This window comes from Pseudocercospora fijiensis (genome assembly GCF_000340215.1).
Source record: "Pseudocercospora fijiensis CIRAD86 unplaced genomic scaffold MYCFIscaffold_1, whole genome shotgun sequence".
In the NCBI taxonomy this organism is placed as follows: Eukaryota; Fungi; Ascomycota; class Dothideomycetes; order Mycosphaerellales; family Mycosphaerellaceae; genus Pseudocercospora; species Pseudocercospora fijiensis.
Genome location: NW_006921532.1, coordinates 3609126 through 3615203, shown reverse-complemented (window position 1 = coordinate 3615203; position 6078 = coordinate 3609126).

Sequence of the window (6078 nt, the reverse complement as noted above, 5' to 3'; positions counted from 1 at the left end):
CTGTTACTAACAACGCCTATAGTAAGGCTAACTTAGAGCACTTATAATAGTAAGTACTATTCGGAACGCGTATAGTAAGTCTAATCCAGAGCGCTAACAGTTAGCACTACTATCTAAAACGCCTATACTAAGTTCTATTCAGAACGCGCTATATAGCAATTCTAATCCGAAACGCTTATACTAAGTCTTATCCGGAACGCGTAGAGTAAGTACTATCCGGAACGTATATAGCAAGTCTAATTCGGAACGCTAATAGTAAGTACTACTAAGAACGCTTAAAGCAAGTAGTACTATCTAAAATACCTATAGCAAGTGCTATTTAGAATACCTATAGTAAGTCTAATCCAAAACGCCCGAAACGCCTATAGCAAATACTGCTAAAAACGCTTATAGCGAGTAGTAATATTCGAAACGCTTATAGCGATAATTATCCGAGATATCTTTAGCGAGTAGTACTTTCCGGAACGCTTATAGTAGATACTATCCAAAACGCCTATAGTTACTAAATAGTATTCGAACTACTTATAGCGAGTACCTTATATAACGCCTACTACGAGTACCTTATAAAGCGCCTATAGCGAGTACTCTATAGAATATCTATAGCGAGTAGTACTATCCGAAACGCGTAGGCTAAGCCTTTCGAGTATACCGCCTCGAGCAAATACCGCCGGATTAGGTATAAACGACCGATATAGCATCGGAAATAATACTATCGTAGCCTTACGATATATACTGCGACTCCTACAATCTCCGAACCGCTTACGAACTATATAGATAGATAGATAGATATTTCATTTGCCTATTGTAGTGCCTTTCGGCCTATGTAGGTCTGTTTCTATGTATTGTTTTAGGTAGGAAACCAACTTAGTTAGTAAAAACCTCCCTCCTATCCTATTTATAAGTGTTAATCTTCCTCGTTTCCTTGTTTTCCTTCCTCTAGGGTATACTAGTATTATAGTTGTTACCCTCTAACTACTTTGCCTACTACTCTGCCCTTCTTTCCCCCTCTTCTTCCCTCCTTCTTATCTACTCCTTAGTTTCCCTTACTAGTGCGAATTGTTGTATAAATCCCTGTTTGATAATCTACTTTACTATCCTCTTTAGGTCTTCTTTGCTCTAGATTAGCTTGTCGTATTCCCTTTCTATTGCTTTTAGTCTCTAATTACTTCTACCTTCTAACTATTAAGGGTAGACTAGCAGTATATACTTAGGGTTCTAAGATTGGTAGCTATATTAGCAAGCTCTGCTTTCAATTCCTAGGACGTTTCTTCTAAATAGGTAAGATCTAAGTCTAATGTGTTTAGATCTGATTTAGATAGCTAGGCTTGCCTCGGCCCTATTTAGGTTCTTATAGAGCTAGTAGTTATGTTGACTAAATTTGATTAGTGCCTTTAGGGTTCCTAGTCTAACTTATGTTTTGTTCTATTCCTGCTCCTATAGGTATCTAGCAATTGATTCTGCTAGGCTTTGTTTCTCTCCCTTTAGCTTATCTTCCTTTAGCCTTGTATTTAGTCTCTAAAGCTCTTTCTCTAGCATTTCTCTTGTTAAGACTCTATATTACTCTAGGTCTTTGACTTTCTAGGGAGTTATTTGTAGTCTGTCTCGCCTCCTAGTCCTAATACATTAGGCTTTTATCTTGTCTAGTGCCTTTTGAATAGTCTATTAGGCTAGGTATTCTATTGTCTTTACTATATATTAGTGTCTTAGTCCCTTAAAGTATTGTTTAACTAGTAGGATCCCTAATTCTATTTCCACTACCCTTGTTAGTATAGTTTTATATGCTCCTAGGATTTTCTTTAGGCTTTAGGTTTAGGACCTACTAACTAGTTGCTCAATCCTCTTTAGTGTTTTCTCCTAGGCTGTCTATATCTATGCTCTATATAGTATTGCTAGCTTGACAATTGCTTTGTATATAACTTTGGCTTTCTCGAATATAGCCCCCTATATAGAGGCTATAAGCCTATTAATGGATTGTATATTGGCATCTGCCCTCTACTTTGCCTTCTTTACTTATAGTCCCTAATTCAGTTTTGGATCTAGCTAGATCCCTAGTACCCTAAGCTCTGCTAATAGTTAGGTTTTAAAGCCTTAGATAGTGATTGATTGCTTTATATTATAGGTTAATTTAGCCTTGCTAAAGTAGATAAGCTAGTACTTTTCTAGGGCGAATTTTACTCTATACCTCCTTGCCTATTTTTTATACTCTTAGTGCTTCTCTTCTAGGATCTTGCAGTTAGTTTCTATTATCTTAGACTAGGCTAGGATGTTTGTGTTATCTATAAACCCTAATACTAATGTGTTTTTTGATTCTAGGAGTAGGAGTAGGTCTGCTATAAAGATAAGGAAGAGGATTAGGGAGAGTGTTAATCCTTAGGGAATTCCCTTTTTAGTTAGCATTGGGTCTAATTTGAATTTGCCTAGAATAAGCTGTATTGATCTTTCCTATAGGAAGGACTAGATGAATTGGACTATCCAGTTTAGTATAGCTTTCTATTTAAGTATATATAGGAGCCTTTTATAGGAGATATTGTTAAAGGCTCCTAAGATGTCTAGGGAGAGGAGGGTTGCTACCTAGTTTTAACTATAGTACTAGATATGCTTGATCTGTTCTGTGATTAGTTCTATAGCTATTAGTATTAACCTCTTCTTTCTTCCTCCTATCTAGCCTTTAGGAAGGATGTTCCTTTCCTCGGCAAAGGTTGTTAGCCTTTTAGCGACAATTTTTTCTAGCACCTTGCCTATTGTATTAAGTAGGGCTATTGGTCTGTAGGCCTTAAGCTATATGTAGTCTTCCTTCTAAGGCTTCCTTAGCACTACTGTTAGGGACTTCCTAAATAGTCTTAGGTAGTATCCTAGTGCTAGGCTTTATAAAAAGATATTAGCTAGTGCTAGGGCTAGCCCCTTCCTATATGCTTTTAGGAGTTTGTTATAGATCTTATCTTCTCCTAGTGCCTTATTACCTAGAATTTTCTGTAGGATCCTTTTAATGGTTTCGGGTTTAACCTAGGTATCTCTTAGTATGCCTAGTAGTAGAGTCTCCTAGTCTTTCTCCTTGATATCTAATAGTTCTGCTTGTACTTCTCTATAGAAGAAGTGGTAGCTTAGGGCTCTTACTTTCCCTTCTATTGTAGTCTATATTTGTCCTTATTAGTCTATAATGTCCGGGAATTGTGGTAGCATGTCCTTATCCTGTTTAGGTCTCCTTGCCTATTTAGCTATCCTCTATATCTCCTCTGGTTTCTTTATAATTATTCCTATTATAGATCTCTATTCTTATATCTTGTCTTTCTTAATCTAGATCTTCTTTTCCTAGCAGGCTTTGTTATAGTTGTCCTATGCTTCCTAGGTGTAGGTTTGTATCTACTGTCTCCTAGCCTTCCTTACTGCTTTAACCTTCCTTGTATACTTACTAGTCTAGTATAGTTGCTAGTATAGTAAATGTTTCTTTGCTAGGGTATGCTTTCTAGCTACCTATTTTAGGATTCCTGTTAGTTCTTCTACTGCCTTATTAATGTCCTCTAGCCTTAGTAGATACTTTGTTAAGAGTTCCTCTAGTTTTAGGTCCCTTTCTAGTTCCTCCCTAATCCTGCCCTATTAGGTACCTTTCTAGTTAAGCTTCTCCTCTGGTTCCCTTTCCTAATTAGCTTAGACATTTAGCTTAATCTATACCGGGAAGTAGTCTGATAATTCTTCTAGTTCCTAGTTGACCCTGCATCTTGTAATCCTGTTCCTAATCTAGTATAATGCAAAGCATAGGTCTAGTATACTGCTGCTTCCTCTTACCTCCTAAGTAATTAGTCCCTTTAGGTAACAATTTCTATTCCTTCCCTCTCTAATATATTAATTAGTCTTCCTGCTAGGAAGTAGTAAGCTAAGGTAAAGTCTAAGCCCTAAAGGGGGTAGTAGAGGTTGAAATCCCTAAGTAGGATTTAGTAGGTGTTCCCCTAGATAACTCTAAGTAGTCTTTCTAGGGTTTTTAGTTAGGTACTGCTTCTTGAGTCTAGTAGTAGGTTGTATATATAGTAGACTTAGAGTATACCTTAGGATGTCTCTACTTAAACTAATGTTAGGTCCCTATCCTCCTATAGTATAGCCTGCTAGGTTTCTATATCTATCTCCTTGCTAATATAGATGTATGTCCTTAGGGCTCCCTAGTTGTAGATAATTGGGTAGTATCTTAGGTCTTTAACTGTTGCTAGTCTCTTTATATATAGGTTAAGCTAGGGCTCTTAGATTGCAATAATGTAATGTTCTTTTAGGTTCAGTGCTTAAAGGAAGCTCCTCTGTACCTTGTCTTTGCTCTTATTAATATTATACTGTATAATATTTAGTAATGTTGCAATGTTTATTAGGTTTCATCTATATTATTTCCCTATAAGTTTTCCTTTAGTCTTCCCTCACTTTAGACTAATATTTGACTAAGCTTTGTCTGCCCTACTTCCTTTCCTATAATATTAAGGTATCTTAGTCTCCCTAGTTGCTAGTGACTCTCTTATGCTAGTAAGGCCCTAAATGTGAACCTATTATCTTGCCTAGACCTCTTTTGTAGCACTTGGCTAGGTTGCTTCTATACCTAGCTGCCCTAGCTTGTTGTGTATCTTTTTAGTGTATTGATTCTAGCTTCCTTCGCTTTCCTAGCTGCCTGTATTCTTACTAGGCATTCCTTCGCCTAAGAGAGATGTCTTTTGGTACAGCATACACATCTTGCTTCTCCCTTGTATGCTTTGCATTCTTTAACCTAGTGCTCCCCTGCACAATTTACGAACTATATACTACGACTCCTATAATCTCCGAACCGCTCGTAAACTAAGAAATTTTAAAGTTCCTCGGCTATAGCTGAGTAGAGTCGGCTTTTAGCTTATTTTAAGCCGTAGTAAGCCTAAAGGGGCCGTAAGTACCCTATAAAACGCCTATAGCGAGTACTCTATAGAATACCTATAGCGAGTAGTACTATCCGGGGACCGGAACGCGTAGGACAAGCTAACTACTATCTATAACGCCTATAGAAAGTCTGATTTAGAACGTTTATAATAGTAACTTAGTAAGTACTATTCGGAACGCGTATAGCAAGTCTAATCCGGAGCGCTAATAGTTAGTACTACTATCTATAACGCTTATACTAAGTTCTATTTAGAACGCGCTATATAGCAATTCTAATCCGAAACGCCTATACTAAGTCTTATCCGAAACGCGTAGAGTAGATACTATCCGGAACGCGTATAGTAAGTCTAATTCGGAACGCTAATAGCAGGTACTACTAAGAACGCCTATAGCAAGTAGGACTATCTAAAATACCTATAGTAAGTGCTATTTAGAATACCTATAGCAAGTTATATCCGAAACACCTATAGAAAATACTACTAAAGACGCCTATAGCGAGTACTCTATAGAATACCTATAGCGAGTAGTACTATATAGAACGCGTAGGACAAGCCTTATTTTAAACGCTTAGTATAGTTGGTCCGATATAAACCGGAAGGCGTATACTATACGCAAGTCTAATCCGAAACGCTTATAGAAAGTCTTATCCGGAATGTATAAAGTAAGACTAAGTCTAATCCGAAACTAAATACTTATACTAAGCACTATCCGGAAGGCCTATAGCGAGTAGTACTATCCGGAACGCTTATAGCAAATACTATCTAAAACGCCTATAGTTAAATAGCATTCGAACTATTTATAGCGAATACCCTATAGGGCCTATATAACGCCTACTACGAGTACTCTATAGAATATCTATAGCGAGTAGTACTATCCGGAACGCGTAGGATAAGCTAACTATCATCTATAACGCCTATAATAGGTCTAATTTAGAACGCTTACAATACTAAGTACTATTAAGAAGGCGTATAGTAAGTCTAATCCGGAGCGCTACCTGTTAGTACTACTATCTATAACGCCTATACTAAGTTTTATTTAGAACGCGCTATATAGTAATTCTAATCCGAAACGCTTATACTAAGTCTTATCCGGAACGCGTAGAGTAAGTACTATCCGGAACGCGTATAGTAGGTCTAATTTAGAACGGTAATAGTAAGTACTATTACGAACGCTATAGTAAGTAGACTTCAAAATCCT